The sequence below is a fragment of the Lontra canadensis genome, unplaced genomic scaffold (genome assembly GCF_010015895.1).
Source record: "Lontra canadensis isolate GAN:19392208 unplaced genomic scaffold, GSC_riverotter_1.0 scaffold36, whole genome shotgun sequence".
Taxonomy (NCBI): domain Eukaryota; kingdom Metazoa; phylum Chordata; class Mammalia; order Carnivora; family Mustelidae; genus Lontra; species Lontra canadensis.
This window is the reverse complement of record NW_022631030.1, coordinates 12,884,019-12,908,682: the sequence shown is the minus strand read 5'-3', so window position 1 is coordinate 12,908,682 and position 24,664 is coordinate 12,884,019. Positions and strand designations below refer to the sequence as shown.

Genomic DNA, 24,664 nt, shown 5'->3' with positions numbered 1-24,664 from the left:
TGCCTATCCCAAAGTCTCTGGGATGAATCGAGCTGGTGAGGGTAAAGCCCTCCATGCAAACTGGGAGCTCAGTCCATGCTGGGCTCCCCGCTTCCTCTGTTCCGACCAGGGAGAGCTGGCCTTGGCAGTGTTGCTCCTCTCCCGTCAGTCACCACACGTGCCCGCTCCCGGCCCCCAGAACGAACGTGGTTCCACATTGCAGACTCCTGCCTGCTTTCCCTGCCGTCCTCTCTGTGCCCCAGCTTCTTACCTCTCAGACTTTGTCAGGGGCTACCCTTTGTGGGGGAAGGGCTGATCTGCTTCCCCCTAAATCAGACAGGCCCCCCTAAAGACCAATTATCTCTCCAAATTGCTCCTGTCGGGATATTAGTCACGAGTCGAATAATATCTTTGAAATGTCCCAAATCTCTTTAAGAAAAGAAAAAAAAAAAAAGAAAAGAGAAGAAAGCCACGCTGCGGACTCTGGGCCTCCAACTCAGGTGCGGAGGTCAGGAGGCTCGAGGAGGCTTGAGGAGGAAATGTTGGGGAACCCCAGCAGGGTTGGCATAGCTGATCACACAGAGCCAGGGCAAAAGGAGAGGCAGTGTCCCCGCCATGGAGCCCCAGACTGCTGAGGACCTTCTCCATGGGAGCAGAGGTGGGAGAAGCAGCAGGCTAAGAAGGAGGCAGCAGAATTTCTCCAAGAGGATCGCGGGTGGGAGGAGAGACCGAGAAAATGAATCACGTTGCTTTTACGGGAGAGCCAGCGTTCCATCAGGTCAAACACCCTCACTTGGATCTTATAACCAAGATTCGGGGAAATGGAAGAATGCATCAGCCCTTCCCTCTCCGTTGCTTAGCAACAGCCTCTTTCTCCTTCCCTGTGGGTCCCAAGGGGTCCTTCGCACTGGGTGGGGGATGGAGGTAAGATAATTACCTGGTCTGCCTAATAATAAGACATTCTGGCTTCTTTGGGTGGGAAGTGCTTGCCTTGCAGATGAATAAGGCACTTAAGAAACCATTTATTTTCCTCGTTTGGGGTTTGTTGTGTACTGTCATCAGGAATGAATGTTTACCTTTGAGAGGGGCCTGTTTGCCCATGTGGGTATTTCGAGTTGTCTGGTGGATAATTGGGGGAATAAAAGGCATACCCACAACTCACACTCAGATTCGGAACGTTGCCTCCTGCTCCAAAAAGTCCTTTTTCTGAATGGTCCCGTGCCACCCTGGTGTCTCGGAGAGTCAGAACCCCCTGAGACTGTTCATCCTGGCGGAAGACCAGGTGCCAACCCGGGGCCTCGGAGGAGAGGCACCGAGATAGGATTAACGATGCAGAGATCTTATTTGGGGAAACACCCAGGTGAGGGAAAATAGGAAGTGAGCCAGGAGAGCCATTGGGGGAAATTCAAGGTTGACTCCGAATGAAAGAGAGAGGGAGGCGAGTCTGAGCATCCTAGCCGGCCCTGGAGTTTAAGGAAGCTTCTAAAGGTCTGCACGAAAGTTTTCCAGCTAAAGCTGTTCCTGGAGGAGCCCCCTCTGCCAGCAGCGGCCTTCCTGGGTGGGCGCTGTGCTCTGTCACTGGGACTTGGACACCCCCTCTCCCTGATCTTGTAGACCTGCAGGTGCTCTCTCATGAACTCTACACCCACATTTGAGGACATGCACTGCTCGGGGCGTGGCGGTGGTGGGCGGCGGGGGCGGGGGGTGGCGGTGAACCAAGTGTTGTGAGGTTATCCTGCCGTTGGGTTGGGATCCTTGGAAAAGCAGGTAGAAGACCACAGAGCTGAGGATTGAGAAAGGAGGTATTTTGGAGAAAAGGGTGAAGCTAGAGAAAAAGGAATGACCGTGGGACCTGGTGTACCCACAGGAGACCTTCTGTGAAGGGGAAAAGGCATATTTAACACGAGCTTGAATCTCTCCTCTTGTTCTTTTCCCGTGGTGCTGCTCCCTAGACTAGGTCTATCACCATCCAACTCCCCCTGGAATTGCTACTAGAAGCTTCTTGATTGATACCTCCTGTATTCTTCTCCATTTACTCTAACAACTGATTATACTTACAAGTGTTTGAAAAGAGCATTTCCTTTATCCATTCATTTCCACTTTATGCCCCTTATGAGAATCGTGGTGTTAACTCTGTTGTATAATTGAGGGGTGTCAGAATCACAAGCATGTGTCCTCCAAACTATGGAGCTGCTCTCCAGTTTCTTCTCTTCTTTTTAATCTCTGAGACTCCAGTAAAGTCTGAAACCTCATACCATCTAGTGTGGTGCTGACTGAAGAAGAAGGGGCAGACAATGCCGGGATGTGTGGCCAACGCACATCCTGCACCAACCTCCCCGCCCCCCAGCCCCTCCCTGGAAACAAAGTGACAGCTCATCAGAGAGACTGTTTTTGGATGCTCCAGGGCGTGACCAGCAGTGAAGTGAGTGGTGGTCCATGGAGGACACCGTGACAAGGAGGAACAAGTCAGAGAGCATCTCAGGAGGGGTAAGATAAGAGCTCATCTCCCTCAGGATAGACTAGAGGGAGGTGGGCCCTAGGGTTTGGGATGGGAAGGAGGAAAAAAAAGTGATGCTTGGGGTATGTTGGCTTTCATGAGTGTTTACTCAATGCCAAGTGCATCACATACATTATCTCACTCCCCACCACTGACCTCAGAGGGTGAGGATCCAGGAATTTGCCCCCAAGAGACACAGTTGGGAGTGCTGGAGGTTTCTCCCAGTCTGTTCTATAAAGTCCCTGCTACAAAGCTCTACTTTGTGTTGGGACCAAGGAGACGCATGAATGGTCAAGAGAAGGTCAGGGCAGGCTGACCTTTTGTGGTCACTTAGTGAGTCATGAGCAGGAAAACATTGGAGGGGCACCTTGAGGACCCCCGATGCCCACACCCAGGGGGCACATATCCTATGTGGACATGAGGGCAACCTCATGCGTTTGGCCTGGGACACTGTTAGGTTGGGCAAACTGGCTTTCTGGTTCCAAGCTATGGTTCCATAAACAAATCCTTCTTAATTAACCGGGCAGCTCAACACCTCTGGTGTATCTAGCTCATTCCACTGCCACGCCTACTCTTGTTGGATCCAGTTCTAAAGTAAACTATGTTCTTTGAGAGCTGTTGCATACCGATGAGCTGGCAGCCGGTCTGAACTGACCCACAGACACGTACAAGCCAACAGGACCTCAGCACCCTCACCTTGGCTACCCAAACTCTTGGACCGGAGGGGCAAGGTCTTGCCCACATCAACGGTCCAGCTGCTTTCTTGGGGACCAACAAACCGAGTTTCCTTCTCTACACTTACTCTGGCAATCCATGAGGTAAGGGGGAGAAAGGCCGCCTGGTCTCTTTGTAGAAAAATTAAGTTAATTTGGGGGGAAATTTAACCCTCCTTTCCATACCTCAAGTCTAGACAGACTGTCCACCATTCCTGGGGGATTCGAAGTGTGTTTTTAATTTGCTCACTTGATGCTGTCTATCGTATGACCACACATGGATTACAAACTGTGAGCTTCTTCCCACCATCCCTTGGCCATTTCTCAGCCCAGAGCTGGAGCACAGAAGAAGCCTCGGGTCCCACCATGTCTGGTTCCATGGTTTTCCCTTCTTGGTAGCAGAGATATGTGCAGGGATTCTGTCCCTGACAGCATCCTTTCCATGGCTTCAGGGCCTTGCAAAATAGCAACCCTCCCTCAGAGATTCTCCATCATGAAGGCAGAGGATAAAATGCTAATAAGGTCTATTATGGAAAAGGCGCAAGGCTTATCTGGGTGAATTGTGTTGGTGAGACATTTTGCTTACCTTCCCCCAGAAGCCTCTTCTTTCTTTGATGAAACATTGCCTGATTATGAGTGAATGCATTTGGATTTCTCAGCGTTTGCTCAGCTCCCTAAATTTCTGCTGCGACAAATACTCTGTGGCAGTGGGCGGCAACCGTTTCCCTGATGCTCTGCATTCTGTGAGCCCCAGAGTGAACAGGCATAGAGCCCCCTTTTCCCAACATCTCTGGCACATAGATTCTAGGCAGAGTTGCTCAGAAAAAGTGTGTCCTTTGCCACAGGCAAGCTTTGGGGAACTAATTTCTTTTTAATTAGTTGGGTGTAAAAAATAGAGCAAAACATGGTGATGGTGGTAAGGGGGCCGTTTTAGACAAGACTTTATCCAGGTCTCCCAGCAGGGACAGTGTTAACTCAGTCAGCTTCAGTTTTTCAAAGCAGAGTGAGGTAGGGGTATCTGAGAAGGTGTGAGCCAACAGAAAAAAAAAACTTAAAAAAAAATACTTCAAGGCATGAAGATGGATTTTCTTCTGTGTAAAGAAGCAGGCCAAGTCAGTTTAGGGGCAGGGCTGAAACTGCCAGAAGCGTAGTGAGTGGATTCCTTGCAAACGATTCTTGGAGCTTTGGTGGCATTTGGTTTTCTCTGATTTTTTTGAAAAAATTAATATATAAGATACTGTAATTGCCAAGAATGCTTTGCTCTGCAGAGTCCAAACTTGGAATTTCTCATGCATGTCACTTTCCTGTTCTCAGCAATTCATTTTTTCTATGCTAGGTTACAAATCTACCCTGGACCTTTTCACAGCTCAGTGATTTTCCAAAGATTCAGCTTTGGCTCCCGTGCTTTGCCTTTTACCTGCCCCCGTGACTTCTGTGGTTTTAATGCTTCCCAATTCCTCCTCGTCAAGTTTTCATTGGGTTGCTTATCTGTCTCAGCAGTCCGACCCTGAGTTTTACCCAAATCCCTCTTGCTTCTACTGTTTAAGATGCTAATGATGACTATTGCCTTTCTTCTTTTCAATATGGTCCTCATTAATATTATTACTATTTTATATATATAGGTTTTTGTCCTCATTTGCCTTCCAACAAGCTTATAATGAGCACCTGTGATGTTGCAGGAACTGTGCTAGGTCCTGGGAAAGCACTGTATAGCCCCAGTTCTCATGGCACTTATAGTTGAGAGGGTACACACATGGGAACAGGTGATCACACTCCAGCAGGACACATAGGATGATGAATGGGGACTGCAATGCAGCAATGTAGTCATGACATGATCACTGTATTCACGGGAAGGACATCTACTTTGCCTGAAGAAGTCCTCATGGAGACATGATCCTCAACTCCCTTGGTAGGCAGGAAGGGGCTTGCTGGGGGCAGAGGAAAGGCATTTCAGAACAAGAAAATAGCACTTGCAAAAATACAGAGTCATGAGAGAGCATATGAGTGGAAGATACAAGGAATACGAAGCTGGTATGATGGGAGGTGGGTGGCCCAGGGAGTGGTGAGGAAAGATGACACAGGAGAAGCTGCAGAAAGAATGCATGTGAGAAGGAACCTTGTGTTGGGTGCTAAGGAGCTCGGGCAGGATTTCCAAGGTAGTGGGAGACCACATAAGATGATATTTATATTTTAGATTTTGTTTGCCAAGTGCAAGGTGGATTGGAGAAGGCAAGACCAGTGCCAGGGAAACCATTAAGAGATTCCTACGAGGCAGAACCCACAAGATCTAGTGGCAGATTGGCTGCTAAGACCAAATGTAGCTCTGAAATAGGAACCTGAGAGTCACCTGGTCTCATTCGCAAACTTTCCCAAAGTCCAAAATGACCAGACTTAGAATGGAAAAGAGCATTTTCTTGACATTTGCCTTCACACATCCACTATGGTCTTCTAGGTGCAGAGACATGAACTAATGGTTCTCGGATGTTATGGAGAGTCAGTGACTGTGTAGGGCAGGTACCAACGGTCATTTGCTTTTCTGATCCACTGAAATGCGTGGCTCTCTGGGGAAAAGGAGAGTTTTCAACAGACTGAGCCTGCATCTCTTTTTCTCTCTGGGTACCTATGCCACTAATGCTCTGGATCCCTGCTGAACCCCAGTGTTGCCCCTTAGGAGGTCATGCAGGAAATGTGTCACTCCTTATTGTGGAAACTCAAAGTTGGGACAATATCAGAAATAACGACAGAACTACTGAAAGTTGGAAGCCCTTGTACCTACCATTAACTGTCCAAATGTATTCTCACTTTAAAGGAATCAGATCTTAAGTTGTCTTTCCTAAGGATTATGCCTGAGAGCAAGTGCTATTTTCAGTCCCATTTTTCAGGGAGGTAAAGAAGACAGAGAAGAGGGGAAGGGAACTGAGTGTCTCCTGAGTGTTTCCAAACATGGTCATATGGAACATGATGTTTGTAAGACATGTTGGGGTTAGTGGAGATGCTGCTGCAGCTTCAGGCTGCTACCTCAGGCCCAGACACTCATCTCAGGCCCAATATGGCCTCAAGGGCCAGGTGTCAACATCTTGGTGCTCATGACACCCTACAGGTACACTGAAAAGCTTAGGGTTGAGTAACCAGAGCCAAGTCACAGGGGCAGTAAACGGCAGAGCCATATATTCCTCCTTCTTTCACTTGGCATGTGGGTGATGGGCCTTGACATGTTAAGCGAAGTCTCATGGTTTGTAGTATCTGGAAAAATCAGCACTGTGGGGTTTAAGTCCTGATCTACTTTAGGGTCGCCACTTTAACTCTAGAGCTTTCTCCCTAGAGCTGAAGTAAGTCCTTGAGTCCTGAAAGGTATTCAAAGAGATTCCAGTTTAGTTTTCGTTAGACCCAAGGAGAAGACTGTGTCAGAATATACGTGTATTGCTGGTTCAAGTCACTATGGAATAAATTTATTGGCTCAGAAATCTAAGTTTGCCTTAACTAATTGAGGATAGTTGAATGTAGTAATTGGCTTTAAAGACTTCTGCTCAATACCTTCTCTTTTCCCCACACCAACTGGACATTTTCAGAGGGGGAAGTGATGGTCAGCTTGATAAGGGGATTAAGGGAAAGCCCAAAGGGGTTGTTTACCTTCATCTCCTGGCCAGTAAAGTTATTCCAATTTTACAGGTTGAGAAAAGAAAGTACTAGACTATGATAAGTTAGCCTAAGCCAAAACGTAGAGGAAAGGACATAGACCTCCCCAGTGTGCTTTGTCTTTTGGGATCTATAAGATTCATGAATAATATTAGCTCTGCTCTAGATAGCAAAAAAAGTGGTTGACTTGATTACGTAGTTCATAATCTTCATGAACAAGCAGGGAGTGTGTGGAAATTGGAAAAACAAAATGGGATGAACCAAACCAACAAACACCTTCAAGAGAAAGAAAGAAAGAAAGAAAGAAAGAAAGAAAGAAAGAAAGAAAAGAAAAGAAAAGAAAAGAAAAAAGAAAGAAAGGAGAGAGAAGGAGGAAGGAAAAAAGGGGAAGGAAAGAAGGGAGGGAGGGAGAAAGGGGAAGGAAGGAAGAAAAGAAGAGAAAAGTATGAAGGAAAAATTAGTATGGAGACGTATAGGAGGTAGACCCCTAGAAAAGTCAAGAATAATCAGAAAATAACCTTAAGGTCAAGGGGTTCATAGGAGTCCATTCTTGACTCCAGATGGAATGATCTTCAGCCATGCTTGCTGAGCTTATTGTGAAGAATGTGCAGAGAAAGTGTCGCTGTCCTTGCTGTTTCTTTGTCAGAATCAGTGAGCAAATAGAGAGCACTGTCCTTACCCATGAAACTCTCTGGTTCTGAGGAATAATAGAAAAAAGCAAAAATAATACAGAGACTGGACAACTTCAAGACTATTGAGAGTCCACAGGTGTTTGACCCCAAGTCGTTGCTCCAGGAAACGCTTATTAAGGACTTGAGCTATTAATGTAAAATTCAACCCAACAGCATCACATTAAAAAAAAACAGAACATTGGAATTAACTTTAAACAATCCTTCTAAAAGGTTATCAAGCCCAGGTCACCCATTGTGCAAAAGAAGAAACTAAGGTCTAGAGAAGCAAATGGACTTTCTCAAAGTCCCCAGGAAAAACACCAGCCTGAATCCCCTCAATGTCGTTTTGGGTCAGTAACTTTCTCACTCAAAGAAGCCTGTTATTTTCCTAAAACGGTTTCCAGGAGGCAACAGTCTACCTCAGTGGGCATGCGCACATATTTACATCCTGTAGTTATCAAACCTTGTAAATTTTGCAGTCTAGTTAGATGCATGTCACCCTCTTATGCTTCTAAAGGAAGCTTCTTCTTGAATATGCTATGAAATACAAGCCAGAAATTTCCATTTATTTAGAATTTCCCCAGGTCCACCACCCTCCCTCACTTGCGATTGCACAAACACCAGTGTTTCTTGGCTTGCGTTCAGGAACTGTATTTACCAGGGTGTATCAATGTGGCGCCATATCCCCAGGGAGCAGATTTAAATATGCAACACAATGCAGGCAAAAGCAACAGGTTAATACTGTCTTTGCACTTAGAACAGCCAAAGCTCTCTCAGGTGACCACCCCTAGGGGAAGACTCATGCTTCACTGCCTTCGATTAAATTCTTGGGAGCTTTCTGGCTCTATCCAGATCTGCCATTTGTCCTTGAGGAGCTCGACAGAATCTGGAAACCATGTATAACTGTTGCTAACTTCTCCCAGTAAAAGGCTCCCCAAAATTTGGTCCCTTGGAGTTCAAGTCCAGTGATGTTATGTTCAGAAAGATAAGAGTAATCCCAGCTTTGTGCTGGATGGCGCATTCGACCATTTCAGGGATCAAGGTATTCTGATGCTGTTAGGGATCTGGACCGCTGATGAATTATGCATACAGGAGAGAGAGCTCAAACTGGATTCAGAGATAAGTCACAGGAATGGTCCGAAGGTCACCTCAGAAGGCCTTCTGGGGAAGTCCAAGCTGTGTTGGGCTTTTCTAAAGGGTGAAGACACAATCCCTACCCCTCCGAAGTTTCGGTCTCACTGGAAGGATGGGTGTGAGTGATGGGCATGAGCAAGGACAGTGAGAGTGAGAGTACATTCTCACTAATGGGTCTCTCTTCCTGAGTCTGTTTCTAGGGTGGCCTAAGTGAGATGGAGTGCTTGGTCTCCTCTCGCAGCCACTCCATCCCCTCAGATGGGGAGAAGAGAAGCCCTGAGAGGTCCTAAGAACGCTCACGTGAACCAGGCCTGAGGATCCCTTCAGGGACTGGGGCCTTGGCCTTGCCCAGATTCCTTGTGTGGGAGAGTCAAGGTTTCCTTCCCGAACCAAAGCTAACCCTCACTGCTGTTAAGACTCTGATGAGATGAAGTCCACTGAGGAAAGAGGCTAGCTGAGAAGTGGAGAAAAATGTGCACAGGATTTGGATTTTATTCAGCTTTTTATACACGTGTTCTTTTGGCTGGGTGTTTCCAGTCTGGTGGATTTCTATGGACTAAGATGCTTCTTAAAGTGTCTAGTGGCAGTGAAAGGAGAGGAGGCGAGGGATGCATGCTGGGTCCGGGCTGGCCCCTAGAGCAATATGAGTGGGGAGATCCAGCACTCAGGGCACAAAGTGGCCCCATTCCTCCTGGAGCCTCTGCTTAGAGTGGAAGTGAAGTGAAGATGGGAAATGGGTCATCATTTCAGGTTGGCCAAGGGTGGTGGGCTAAAATTGCTTTCCAATAGAAGCAGGAGCTGGTTTTCTCCTACCTACTGAAGACAAGTTGACCGTGGGTTCAAATCTCAGCCTCAGGATTTGAGTAGATACCAAGGAGAAGCTTGGGCTATAGAGGTGTTGAGAGTCAGGAAAAGATCTCAGAGGGACCTGGAGTCCTTATGTAATCATGGAACCCATGTCCATCTGTCTGGGAGGTGGTTCAAGGGCTGCTGGCCTACAAGTGGGGCACGTCTCGGTGCTCTTGGAAGTCTCTTCCCTTCCTGAGTCCTGGAAGGGGGCTTAGCATGAGCTCCTGACTCTTGTCTTATGTTCCTGCACCTCAGACACGAATCCCCAGTGACACTGTGTCTAGTGGCTTCAAGGAACAGATACGTTTTTCTAATGACACACAGTGTAATCGTGTCCTAGGGACAGCTGCTTCTGGCTACCTCCCCATGTTCCAGCCTTTCTTCTGACTGCCGGGATCCACAGGATAAATGAGTCTTATAGCTTTCTTCCTGCCTGAGGACCCAAACACTCCAGAGGTGCCATAAACCCCAGGCAGCCAAGAGGTCAAGACTCCCCCCCATCTCCCCTGACACCTGCCCCTCTTGGCCCTGCTGCTTAAAGCTTTGGCCTCCTCATTCCTGAATATTGGCTGCTCTGTTCTAAGGGCTCCAGCCCCTCCGGTGGTGCCATCCCAACCCCCCACCCCAGCTCACCGCTTCATCATCACGGAGTCTGGCCTGCGATGGTTCTGTCTGCGTGTTTAGCCATGTGATCAAGGGGGCCCCGGGGACTCCAACAGCCAGACCACGGAAAGGCCCATTTCCAAATGCAGATATGGGGGAAAAGCCAGGCATGTGTCATCATTGACTACAGACCAGATGCCCAGCCACAGGGGGCCCTGCCCCTGACCATGACCGAGGACAGAGAGGAGGGGTAGCTCCCGACAGAGAGAGGCTGTTTCCACCTCTGCTCTGCTGACTCTTCCGACCCCAGGATCTGTAGAAGTAATCCCCCTGTGCACGGCATGTTTCTGCTTTTCAGAATATTCTAGGCACGGCCAGCAATGTGGCCCCCATGGCTCAGGGAGGGAAATGACTGCCTTGGGGCCTAGTCACCTGAGTTGGTCAGGGCAGAGCTGGGTCCCCCCACACCCCAGTCTCTGCGGATCTTCCTCAGCATCACTCCTGGATTTCAGAACCTCTCACTTTCTGGAGCAGCTCCAGACTGTCTCCTCCCTTCTGCTCTTCTTGCATCCTGCTAGCTCTTGGTCCTGCAGTGAGAACCTCCAGCTTGCGCGTCCCTAGGCCTCCTAGTCAAGATGATATGGGCCCTATGTTCCAACTGGTGATACCGCCACTTTTCTTAAGAGAGAATCTTCTAGAATCCCTGACAAACGGAGAGCAGAGAGGCTTCCCAAGTTCCCCGAACACTCTCTTTCTGCAGGTGACATCCACGTTTAAAAGGCACCCATTTCCCCACATATTCACCCCACCCTGCTACACCTGTGAAGTATCCGGCTTTTATCTGAAGCAGACAGTTACTGCTTCTGTTTTAAATTGTCAACATAGGCAAGACTCTTCATTGGAAAACAGCTACAACACATGTCATCCTTTCAGTCAAACATTCTTCCTTATGTCTAACTGAGCTCCCTCTGGCTAAGTTCAAAATCACTTTTATATAGTCTGTCTGAATTTTCCCAAACATCGCATCATTTTATCTGTATGGTGACCCCGGGAGATAGCTATTCCTGTTACTATTATTTGACAGATGGGAGAACTGAAGCTTGATTTGTGCCCATTGTAGGTTGGAGGCAGCTCCTTTCAGAACTCTCCAGGTTTTCTAAGTCTGCCTGAAATTCTAGAACTCACTGAGCAGTGCCCTGGGCAGGTGCCGGTTGGGAGCGAGGGAGCCTGGCTGGCCTGGATGGGTTTGTGAGGAGGCTGCTTTTGAGCTTGCCCTTGGCCCCAGTGAGACCTTTCCTCTCTCATCTTGGCATTGTTAACCCCCCAGTTTTGGTGCCCCATGCCCCCCTGATTACTGATGCTTGTCAATGTCATCCCCGATTACTGTGGCTTTCTTAACCCTTAGCACAAGCTATAATTACCATGATTATTTGGTTCCTTTTTATTATCTGTCCTTCTCTCTCCACCTCTCTGAATATCAGTCTTGTTCATATTACATCCCAGGTGCCTCACACAGAGCCCGGCATGTGGTAGACTCTGAATAAGTATTTATTAACAGAGGGACAAGGAACAACAAGAAAAGGAAGAGCAAACAAGAAGGATAGAAAGAAAGGAAACAATTGGAAGGCCTTTCCTTCCCTTTGGTTTTCCTTTCCTACCATGGACATCAGAATTCATGCATCATATGGGCCAAATCTTATGGGACTTGTGGTAGAAGGATTTAGAAGGCTGGGGTCCTCATTCCAGCTCTTCCTCCTATGAGCAATCTAACCTCCTTATGCCTCCCCTCCTCCCTTGTAAAATAGAGATAATGATATCTACTTCATGGGGTCACCCTGAAGATTAAATGAAATAATTTCTGCAAAACCAGTTTCTGGCTCATGTTAGATATTTGGCAAATGTCATTCCCTTTTCCCTGCAGTAATTTCAACCTTCCAACCTGAGTCCTGCACAGTAAAATCAAACCCTGCAGTGTGCCTCCAACCATATATGAAAGGCTATCTGCCCAGCTGGTATGATGATACGTAGAGAACACGCAGCCAGCCTTCTGTCTGTGCCAAAGAAAGTCACATTGAAGAGATGCATTTTAATGAGTTTCTTCCAGTAATTAAACCCAAGGGACACATATAGCAGCTGAAACCACGGTAGGCTGAATTCTAACTTTCTAGCTCTGTGAACTTGGATTAATAACTTGGCTTCTCTGATCTTTGGTTTTCCCCTCCACACACTTGGAATAGCAATGATGTTGTGTATGTCATCGAGTAGTTGTATCTGTTGAGTGTACGTATGGAGAGCGCCTCGAAAGTAGTAAGGTCCCTAAGTGTTAGCTATTGTTGATCCATGGGTTAGAGGAAAAACTACCCCCATACTAAACTAGATTCAAGAAAATGTCACGGATCCTTCATTAATTGCCAGTTACTTTTATTCATCCTTTTGTTTTGTTTTATAAGGAAGTTCCATACCCAGCATGGAGCCCATCACAGGGCTTGAACTCATGACCCTGAAATCAAGAGCTGAGCTGAGATTGAGTTGGCTGCTTAACCAATGGAGCCCGGGAACCCCTCCTTTCATCTTTAAATGATATTGAAAGATACAACCCCTTCCTGTTTTCATTCATTCATCACTCCATCCATTCAACAAACACTAGCTGTAGCCACAGAATCGTGTGCCATTCTAACAGTGGCTAATTGTCAGTAAAGTACGGTGGTGTGTGGTTGACGTATGTAATGGCTCTTCTCTGTATCTTTCCTTTCAAGGCTCAGCCTTGGTTTGCACACCCCATAGAGGCCTGGGGCTTTTCTCTGGACGCTTGTGCTTGGCCAGTAATGCACACTGTCTCCTCGCTTCCAGCTACTCTTGTGTACCCACAGGGGCCAGCCCGGCACCTCACTGCTCCCCTGCACTGTGCTCCTGCTCTCTCCATTTCAGCCACATCTTCAGCTTCTCCAAGCTTTTGCATGTAGTTCAGCTGCTTTTGCACTCATAAAAACGTTAACCCAAGACCAAGTGAATCTATGTTAAAAACGGATGGTTTTCTGAGAATGTAAATGAGTTCTCAAAAACATGTGCATTTCTTCTCCGCATTTCCAAGGACCACACTGGGTTCGAAACACATGAGCTATATGTGCCACTATGCACTGTAGAAAATCTAAGCTTAACTTTGAAAGGAGGAAATAATGAGGAAAATAATGCCCGTAAATGTACAAGTTGCTTCTGAATACACGTGATCATCCCTGCCACTGATCGGCATTGGCATTTTTGAATTCACCACATGTCATTTTCATATCCTCACTGGATGTTTATTTGGTCATTAGTTAGGTGAGCAAATAAAAAATGTGTTCAGCTGTAATTTGGAGGGAAATCTCTCCTTTCTCTCTCTCTCTCTCTCGTGCACAGCCCATGGGTTCACCCACATTGTCCTTTCAGCCAGGAGAGAGCATGGACTTTCATTCATTCAGGAAATATTTGTCGAGTTCCCACTATGGATGCAGAGGATAGTGAGGTGGGCCATTCTCTGGGAGGGTATGTTCTAGCAAAGGCGAGACAGACAGGAGGTAAACATGTAATAAAGAAGCCAACAAAGAAGATGACACCTGTAGTGATAAGAGGTGGGAAGAAGCTAAAACAGAATGGAGTGGCAGGTTGGTGAGGCAGGGTGCGCCCTCTTAGATTGGATGCGGAGGGGTCTTGTTGCTAGAGGGTGGTGTAGCTGAGCGTCGAGGGATGGGAAGGAGTGGAAGACCCTGAACAAGGCATTCCCCAAGGAGGGAACAGCGCACTGAAAGACGATGGCAGGAGGTAGCGTTGCAAGTTGGAGCAGCAGACTTGATGGAAAGACTGTGATACGAGGTGGGGCTGGGAAGGAGGGCAGAGCTCAGGTCATGTGGGGCCTTGAGGAAGCCAAGAGAGGCTTCAACAGGACAGCAACATGATCTGATTTGGGGAATGCACCATGGGCAAGAGGGAGAACCAGCAGAGGGAAACTATAGCCCACTCATGAACTTAAATGTCGTTTGGACAAAGGTGGCAGCCAGGGGGATGGAGTGAAGAGGACAGATAGGTTCTGGATATGGTCTGTCGAAAGAGCGGACGAGACCTGTGGATGAATCTTGCTGAGGTGGGGATGAGAGAAAGAAAAGGGTCAAGACTGAATCAGGGTTTTGGTTGAAGTAGTGGATGGTGGTACAATTGATGGAGCTGAGCAAGGCCCCAATTAAACAAAATCAGTTAGAACACAGGTGTATTAGGGGCTAAGAAGAAAAGGAGGAGGGTGATAGGAACACTTTTTTGGAGCATTTTCAACCCAAGAGGAACATACCCAGACGGGCCACCTGGGTCCTCCGCAGAGAAAGTGCGCCTCTCCTCCCCGCCAAGTCCAATGGTGACAGGTCCTCAACCCCTGCTAAGAGCTTTTAGAGAAAGGTGCCATCACCAAGGCCTGGGATCCAGCTGCCTCTGGATCTGGAAGTCTGGTCCGGCTAACCTCTGAGGAAATTCAATTGGTTTGGCACAATTGCATCTTCATGGGCTAATCGAATTTCATTCATTTATGGGCAATCTTTTTTTTTTTTTTCCTTCTTGTCCTCACCCTTTTCTTCCTTTTGTTAACTTTCCTCTAGCAGCCAAATAGACAAAATCTTCTCCCTCAGGGCCTCAGGTCTGTAAAAATAGGCCTCAGCGTTCCCCTTTAAAGCAGCCTAATGCTATCTCCCCATCCCAGAGGTTCTGGTGGGAGAGCCTGCTCGGTGAGCCAGAGGGAACAGAGGTAAGGGAGGCAGAAGGATCCTACCCAGGCCTGGCATCTCCCCCAGGCAAGACTACATGACCTCCCCAGCACTTCCTGCGCAGTTCACGGAGGCCCTACTGGTCCTTGAGCTAGCTGCCTGCTCAGATATAGACGTGGGTATTCAAATTAATCCCCCCAAACCGACTCAACCTTTGCCGCTTCTTCATCAGGCCTCCTCCTCCATCCTCTAACCTGACATTATTAAGTTTTTAACACGAGGGACCCTCTGCTGGGTGTTCTTACACGGATTCCTACCTCAGCATTGTGAAACAAGTGTTCCTCGTTCCATTTTTTAGGGCAAACACTCAGGTTCAGAGAAGCGGATTCATTTATTCTGTTGATTAGTAGAAAAAGTAGAGTCTAAGCCTAGGTTTCCGTCACCTTCCGGCCCACCTCCTCACTACCTTCAGGACATCTGTCGAACCCCATCCTTGTTTTGCCAACCCCACCAACCGGCTTTTTGCAATGATGTTCTCGGTCTCCGTGTTGTCCCCAGCTTGGACCTCACACCACTCCTGGGTGCCAGGGGGCCAGCATTTCGATCAGTGCCAAGCCCCGAGGTCAATTCCTTGTCATTGCTCCTGGTTTTCCCTCCATCCCATCTTTTCCATCTTGACCAGCACAGCTCAGGACAACTTTAGCAAGATGGATCACGGCAGGACTAAAATGATGTTGGAAAAACCCATCACTGAAAAAGGAGACAGTTCCTGGCAGTAGGGCGGGTATGTGGATGGACAAGAACCAGAAAACAGCGGCGTTGGCGGGAGGGTACACCAGTCAGGTCTGGCCGAGCAGCAAAACAGGCACATCAAAAAGAGAGAAAGAGGGATAAGAAAAGGAAAAAAAAAAAAAAAGCAAACATAACTCATGATGAGCTCTGGGATCTTTATTGTGACTTTTCTTTCTTTTTTGTTTTCCAGGCTTAATCGATTATATTGGGAAACCAGCTGTGTAAAAACGCAGGCCGGCACTCCATCCCGGACCAGTCCTCCACGGAGCTGGAATTTGGGCTGACCCAGGACCACGTGTTGCCAGGACGGAGACTCCGTGTCGCCTGCTCTCACTCTCCAGGTAGATGCAACTCCTTTCCTTTCCTAGGAATGAGTGCTTCTAACAGGGCAGGGGCTAAGCTTCAGTTTCTTCCCCCCAAATCATCATTTATTTATGATACTTGACAAGATCAGCTTTGGTCCTGAGTCTATGTAATCACCCGGGTCCCTATGATCTATATTAATCCAGGTGAGGATTTTTTTTTTTTTTAAGGCAGACAGCTGAACATAGAGACAGGGTAGCCTGATACATTCTTTCTTGATCTTGATAAGAGCAAGGAAGCATGCAAAGAAATATCTTTAAAAGAGAGAGAGAGAGAGAGAGAGAAAGAGAAAGAGAAAGGGACCAGCCTCCAGGAATGCACAGTGGGTGGTTTTCTGTGGTTTCCTGTTGAGATCCTAAATGTGGGCTCCCCACAGCTGTCCCCTCAGCAGACAACCACAGAAGCACCAAAGACCATCTCCCCCCCACACAAGCCAATAATCCAATCATGCTCCACATCCCTTTAGTCTCTCTCTTTGGTGTGTGTGGGGCAGAGGGAAGGAATGATATGGGAGGGATGTGGGAACGAGGAGGGGCTTTAATGGGTCCCATGGGATTTCACCTTGTCTGTGAGGTAGTGAGTGCTGAGTCTCCACAGAGGTCGGTATAAATAAGACTCAGATTATTACCCTTACTGGCTCTAGGAATAAAACAAGGGCCATAGGTAAGGAGCAAGATGCTAGGAAAAATGAAAATAAAACACATACTGAAAGGAGGAGAGAGAGGGAGAGAATGAAATTGAGCTCCCAGGAGAGCATGAGAGGATGAACAAGCGATGGGGGACATGTGAGCATGGGGGAGGGACGCTGCATGGGGGCTGGGCCATGGTGTCACAGAGTGAGGTCAAGATCGCTTCTGGGCATCCCATCAGAGAGCCTGCAAGTCTGTGGACCTGCCTGCTTTGGAGAACTGCAGACCTGGGTCCCAAGCACATGACTTTGGCCTGACCTCCAGGCCTGGGAGGTGTGAGGGGGTGAATGGGCAGGGCCGAAATGGTCCTTCACCCTGGAACTGCCAGGCCAGGGTCATACCAAGGGTGGTTCTCAGTCTTGTGGAGCCCAGGGGAAGGTGTAGGGAAGGAGGCACCCACATTCTGCCTCAGCCTCTCCACCGATCACCACCTGGGCAGGATGGGAAAGAAGAATTTCACCCACAGGTGTGAGGAGAAGAGACATCTCTCCAAATTCTGGTAGACTTCCTGTTTGGGAGTGAGGACAAGCAGAAGAATCTCTCTGTACCTCCGGGCTCTTGAGACCAAGACGGTGCTGCTGCAGAATCGCGGTGGCCAATGGCTGAAGGAAGGAGGTGCTCCATGCAGCCCAGGGCCTAGGAAATGCCTAGCGCAGTGCTTCTGGCTGGGGCTGGAGGACAAAGGAGGAAGCAGAAAACAAGAAGTGATGTTTGTTGAGTCCCTACTGGGCAATAGGTCCCTTACACGTGAATTTTTTCTGAATACTATAGTATAATTACCAACCATATGGTCCTCCACTTAAAGTATACAATCATGGTTGCTTTGCATGTTCACAAAGCTGTGCAACCATCACCGCACAATGTCGGAAAACAGTCATCACAGCACAAAGAAACATCATAGCTACTGGTGGGTGTTCCCCCTTTCCCTCTTCCCCTCCCTCCAGAAGCTACCAGTCTAACTTGCTCTCTGCAGATTTGCTTAGTGTAGACGTTTGTAGAGATGGAATAACGCCGCATCTGGCTCCTTCTACCTCGCAGAACGCTTCCAAGACTCTTCCGTGTTGTAGTACCTCATACCTTTTTTAGGGCTGAGCAATATTTCATTGTACCACCGTGCATTGTCTTGCTTGTTGACTCGTGAGCTGATGGGCCTTTGGGTGGTCTCCACTTTCTGGCGCTTGCAAATAATGCTGGTATCAACATTTGTGTGCGAGTCTTTGTGGACACTGTGTATTTTCCATGTAATCCCCATAACGATAAAATGGGCATTATCGTCACTGATTTCTTAGGAAAAACTGCAGCTCAGAGAGGCTAAATGACTGTTTTTGAGACAGGGAAGCTTCTTTTGATTCAGGTCGATGAGGCTAGAAGGGCCGAGAAGGGGAAATGCGGTGGAGTTCCACTGCACCTTACCAGGTCGTGACACACACCATTGAGTAAAAAGTAATGGCAGGAATGAGAGAAAGTGTGTCAGCAGGGCCACTGTGTGCTCCGTGGGCCTCCTCTCAGAAAGCAGGTTCGGCTGGCAGGGTCCTTGGGTCTGGAAATGCCCTCCTTTCCTGTTGCTTCCTCGTTTCAGCGGCAGTTGTGATAATTGGTCAAGAGCGGTTTGAGACTATCCCTGGAGCAGCTCGTCAGGTTTGTGAGGAGTCAGGTGGGAAGTATCTGCAGTGGTGCCCATCCTGAGAGGGTGCCTGGGATGGGCTTGGCCTGGCAACAAGGGCCATGAGGAGGGGAATTCAGCATGGGCCAAGGGCTGCTCTATGGCATGGCATGATGGGTCACTGAGGCTGCTGGCTCTGCTTCTTTCTGCCTCCAGGGCTTTCCCAGAAAGTACTTGGACATGGGAGTGTGGGTGACGTGCCGCCCCATTAATGCAGCTCCGATGGCTAAGCAGAATCAAGCCAAAGCTGGTAATCATTGACCCTCGGAAACTCCCTGGGGCAGAGCCGTAGAATCAACAGGAACACGGGCTCTCCATCAAATCCCCTGGTCTGTGGTTTATCTGAGAGCCTTGCCCTTCCTGTCACCTTTCTGGGAAGCGTGATGCTCCTGCAGCTTGGCATAGAGAATCCCAGAATGAAAGGCATGGCAGATGATAATGTCATGGGGTCTGTCAGTGGGTGGCAGACTGTCACTGGAAAGGAAATTAGAGTTGGACTGAAACTGAGGACGCTAAGGGCTTGATCACGTTCCATGTTCAAGTTGTCATCGAAACTTTTTCCAGCCATTTGCAAGATCGAAGTGAATGTCCCCATTTCTCAGATGAACACAGTGAGAGGTTAGGTGGCACCCAGTGACTGACGTAAGCAATGTAAGTGATGTGAGTGACTGACTCCAGATCCAAACCTTCTTCAGTCCTGCCTGGGAACCACTTGGGGCAACCCTCATAGGGGATCTTAAACATAAGCAAGAATGTGAAATGAGAAGGCATCCAGAGCTCCCCTCCAAACTCAAGAACCCGGTGTTCTGTGCCTTGTCTTTCACATCGTCTATGAGAGCTGGGCTATCCCACCAACATGAGACCCTTCACGTTGGGCATGGCATCATGAATTCTAGTCTCTGAGTGCCATCACTCAGGCATTAGCTGAATTGGGTCCTTATTTTAGAAATTTTCAAGGGTTGGAATTCTGTATGTTCTTTTGAAAACAAAGTGGACTCTCCTGTTGGGGACACTCAGGGAAGTATGTTCAGAACGTCCAGTCCATGGGGAATTTATTCGTTTCTAGGCTGGAAAGACTGAGTTGACGTAACACCAACCCAAACCATGGAGAACTATAAGGGTCACACTAATAACAGGATTCCAGCACTAATAACAAATACAACTTTTTGTAAACACTTAAATTATTTTACTCAATCCTGGTGCCATTTGAGATGGGTGGCTCAAAAGATGAAATTTAAGAATTATTTCATTGTACATGTGCACAGTTTTCAGACAAACAAACTCCCCCAACACATACTTTTACAAGATAAACAAGGAAGAGGATGATTATTTTATTTGCAAAAATCATTCTTCACTTTCTAAATAATCCAGTAAAAGATTTTTTAAGATACTTAATATCTTAACACCTAAGCAATATGACTTACTATATGCAAGTGATTTCTGTGATTTCATCTTTTGAGAATACCATATGTTGGTTCTAGATTATACATCTAGAACTGGACAAAGATGTCTGCACTGTCACGAGTTCTTTTGAGTAGACATGAGAATAAAAAGGCCATGAGACTAGAAACATCTTTGGGTCATTGTGTTAATTCCATTTTCTGTCACAGGTTCATTAGAAACTAGAATTCAGGGGCACCTGGGTGGCTCAGTTGGTTAAGTGTCTGCCTTTGGCTCAGATCATGATCCCTGGGTCCTGGGTTGGAGCCCCCCATTGGGTTCCGTGCTCCACAGGGAATCTGCTTCTCCCTCTCCCTCTGGCCCTCCCCTCTGCTCATGCATGAGCTCTCTCTCTCTCAAATAAGTAAATAAAATCTTAAAAAAAAAAAAAAAGAAACTAGAATTCAACAGGTAGGATAGTGACCCTCAAGAGGTCTGACCAAAGTGCACATGAGGGGTCTTAGAACTGATCCTTCCACCCTTTCCTTTGTGGAGGGATCCCATCTGCTCCTGGGACAGATTGACTGAAATTTCACCCAGGATCCTCTAGGGATCTATCCTCTCTCTTCAGTCAACAACACGTTTGCTGTATTTTACCAGTTGTCTTTCCTACTGGGCTTCCACCCTGATCCTGTGTGCATCCTGACAAAGGCAATTTGGTAAATTCCAAACCCAAACCTGGGAGCTCTGTTGGCCACTGCAAGTTTTGGTGGTACGTGGAGCTTTGAAAGTCATCTCCTGACCCTCTTAAGAAGAAGCAAGGGGCTTGATGCTCACATTGCTTTCTCAGTAAACAAGGCAGCAGACCACCCAGGCTAGAAGAAAGCCAGATAAGTGTTTGGTTATGAGAAGCCCAAGGCCACAAGACCCAATCATCTGCCTGGTCCTAGTGCTGCAGAGACTGAGTCCCGCCAACAGAGAGCAGTGTTAGGTTCTGTTCCCCTCCCCATATCCCCTTCTGTGAACCAAGCACTTTGAGTCTTTCACACCTTGCTGGAGCTATTTATTTCTTGACGAATGTTTCTTGAGGATCTACTCTAGGCTGGCACTGGGGATAAAGCAATGGAGGGCATGGAGAGGGTCACTGCCCCCAAACCACCACAGAAGAAAATGTGTAGGTTGAAATGACTCTAGAAACTATGCCCCGCCCCCAAAGAAAAGAATATAATAAACTATTATAAGGGGAAGGAATCTGATGTGAATGGGGAAGGCGTAGTCAGGGACTTTTGTCTCTTTGCGAACCTACCATTTAAGTTTCTTTCTGAGAAATGGCCTTCAGGTTGAACCTAAGTAGCCAGGCTGGGGTTGGGAGGAGGGAGAGTGGAGCTCCAGTGTCCCCTGTGTGTCTTCCTTTGTCTGTATCCTCGCTGTTGTCCAGAAATGACCTTGGCCACTCAATTAGTGTTGCTGAACTGACCAACTCCAAGGCCTGGGTGCTTTGCCCTTCTGCTCGAGCAGTGAGGACCCCAGGCTCAGCTCACTATCACTGGCAGGGTTTCCTCTTCCACTGGGGAGGAAGCTCCCCATGCCCCCTCACTAGCCTCATTGTCAAAGAACTTCTGACTGTGGACGGTGATGTAACTGCACTCTAGAGATATCTAGAAATGTCTCTAAATGGAAGATGTCATTGCCATAACTTCAGATCATCGCCAACAGTTGGCTCAAGCCAAGACAATCTATGGAAGTTTCCAGAGAAAGCACCATGCTTAACAGTACATCTTCAGCTGCTTCTACAATCATGTCCTAATTACTTTGACATCGTGACCCTTCCTGAAATCTGCCCAGCATTATGAGACCCTTCTTGTGACTTGGGGGCCTGTGGCCTTATCCACCAACATGTACCTGCGGATCCAGTGCAGTTGGCCCTGGGCCCTCTCCATGGGGGTCCCAGGGCCTCGCACACACTCTTCCTCTCTCCCCTTTTCTGGTGCTTTTGCTGCTGCTTCTTGTCCCTGGGAACCTCTCCCCTCCCGACCAATCCAAACCCTCCTTATCCTTTCAGGTTTTGTGTCTTCAGAAAAGGTTTTGTCTCATGCTAGCTCTTGCCTGCTATGGGATCTCTGCCTCATCACCATTGCTGGTGCATAATAAGTAGGTGCCAAAAAAAATGTTTGCCTTCCCTCTGCATTGTTCAGTAACTGTTTTGAATATGCCATAGGGCTTAAAAGCAAGGACTTCTCAGTTAGGCAGAGCTAGATTCCTCTGATCTTTGCGCTTTGGGCTTTTTGCTTTGTGACCTTGAGGAAAATCGCTTAACTTTGCTGAACCTCTGTTCCCCAACTGTTAGGTTTATTATGAGAATTCAACACTGTAATACATGTGAAGGATACTCTTGTGCCTGGCCCAACATCTAAGGTTTTCCAGACCCCAGAATTTCAGGGCTCCGATGGGGCACCGTTTGCGTTGTGCTCTAGAGGGCGCTGTTCACACAGAATGCAGGAGACAGCAACTGGTCTCCTAAAGCTGTCAGCAGGGTACAGGGTACAAAGCACTCCATGGCGTCTTAATAGCCATTTCCCACTCTCAGGAGACTGCTCTGCTCTCGTCGTCTTTCTCTTCATTCAGTCTGAGCTGTGGATCTTCACTTCTACCTTGACTTCCTCTGTTATCTGTGGCTTAGTCCACTCAGACCCAATACAGCAATGTCTTCTCGGTAAAGAGCTGAACTCCCTGCAGTTTAGAAGAGAAGAATTCTTAGAAAACCTTTGGAATAAAAACCACGTAGATCCACCTGCGTGGTTTTGAGTTTCTCTTGTCTTCTGGTGCTCTCTCATTCTGCTATTACCGCTCCTCACCACCCCCAGGGGTGTGTTGCTTTCTCTTCAAAACTGTGAGCCAGGAGTAGAGGAAGTGCCTCCTTTTGGTCCTTCTCCACGTAGCTGAGACAAGCTAGCAGTTCCTAACTACCTTAAGGAACAGTGATGAAGAACAATAAGAAAACAATCCTGAAAATATACACGGAATAAGCACCCAGCTTCCAAAGCATAGGTTTCCAATTCCACAACCAATGCACGCTGTCAGCAAAGGCTAGGAAGACCCTGTACACATCTTGTTTGGGTCCAGCTTCACTAGCTCCCAGGCTGAGACTGAATTCATGGGAACCTCACACCTCTTAACATTTCCTGCTAGGACCCAGTCCACCTGCCATGTGGAAATAGAGGTCTTTGCAGTGAGAGTGTAATTATCTCAGGGCGACCAATGGTTGTGGTAAGCAAGACAGCTAGAGAGACTTGAAAACCTGTGTCTGAAAATTTTAACTCCTCTTTGTGACTTTTTGTATTTAAATTTGGTTATTTCCTTGATTATTCACATCTGGATACAAAAGCGAACAAATGTATAAAGTGAACATATGGCCTGTAAAATGGCTTTATGACCTTCTTAGTTACACCTTTTGTTCTGTGTGCTCTTCTGTCCTTTAGTGGTGCCAATGTGTCAGCCAAAGAGCCTCCAGAGGACCCTGGTACTGTAACAAATTGGCTTTTTGCAGCTAGTGAGAACACACACCATGAAGGATTGTGGGGAGGCTCACTGGGGGCTAGGACACAGTTAAAGAGGATTTGGGCTTGTTATGTGATTTGGGGAAGATTTAAAGAAGCAATACTTTGCTCTGGGTTAGATATCAGTAATTCAGAGTAATTCTATGAGTCATTATGTCAATAAATATTATCATCTAGAACGCGTGAAGACTGGTGGATAGCTAATGTCATTATTTGTAAAGAAGCAGCGGATCACTTCTAATAGCCCACATAGGGGGATTTGGGTCTTTTTTGTGGTTTGAACAATGTTCAGGTTTTGGTCTGTGTTCAGGCGTGATTACAGAATGGCCTTATCTGACATCGATGCTCTGTGACACTGTTCGTGTTCAACAGAAGAACACAGAGCCCTAGTGGGGACAACCAGGACAGCCCCTAGCAGCGCCAAAACCCTTTGCAGAGAGCATATGTGTATATATTCAGTAAAACGATCAAGGCTTAGTCAATGTCTATGGTTGGAGAAGGACAGCGTCACTCCAGGTGCCATACCTCTGGGCAGGCTTGTGAAGAATCATTCTCATACCCTCTATCCTCTTTCCACCTCTGCAAGATAAGTCTTCTGCTGCGGTCACAGACAAAGCCTTTGTCCTAGGCAAAGCCCTTATAAAAACACCACATTCCCTTTTCCCGAGTCTTCAGCTTGATGTATGGTTCATAGGCACTGATGTTCTGGGGAAGCTTTGTCACTTTCCTACAAGCCTTTGCCTTCACCTGGATGTTGTCTCCAATATAGCCCATTTGACCCCACACAGCAGAGACTCCAAATGGCCTGGGTCAGTGACACCTGGTAAACTATTACCCACATTTAAATTTGTACCCTAATAATAACAGTTCTGACTATTTATTGTTTGATCGCTATGTTCTAGGAACTTCACATATGTGATTGCACTGAGAACACACTCTAGTCTTGGAAAGTATATTTTAACAGCCATTTCACAGGTGAGGACACATGTCAGAAGGACTATGTGGCTTTCTCAGGTCACCTGGTCATTAAGTGACAGAGCTGGAGTCCATGACTCTGCGTACCCAAGCTAGGATTCCTTCCACCTGCCATGCTGCCTTTAGTTATTACCTGTACCATGAACATGGTCCTCCCATCCTCTCTTAATCTCCATGCCTGGCACACCTCTGAAGTTATTCCGGTAATACTGGTGGCCCAGCTAGCTCCAGAGAAGTCTACAGAACACGGTGTCCTTTATGAGAGCACCAGCACCCTTCAACCTTGTGATTCCCTGGCTCTCGTTCCCACACTCTTCATGGGAAGGAGCCAGGCACCCAGGAAGGCCTGCGTTGTGTGCCCACCCTGGACACAAGTGGATTTGTGGCTTCACAGTGGACCGGATCTGGGAAAATCCTTACCCCAAAGGAAAGGTAAGAT

General features: G+C 47.5%; 1 protein-coding gene across 1 annotated transcript in view; it reads left to right on the top strand.

Moving 5' to 3' along the window:
- The first annotated feature begins 3,181 nt into the window (after nucleotides 1–3,181).
- Nucleotides 3,182–24,664, top strand: part of KCNJ1 (potassium inwardly rectifying channel subfamily J member 1) — a 29,385-nt gene continuing 7,902 nt past the window's right edge. The window contains exons 1-2 of the mRNA XM_032868909.1: nucleotides 3,182–3,294; nucleotides 15,789–15,939. The gene's annotated coding sequence lies outside the window, so the exon portion shown is untranslated. The remainder of the gene's footprint in view (nucleotides 3,295–15,788; nucleotides 15,940–24,664) is intronic.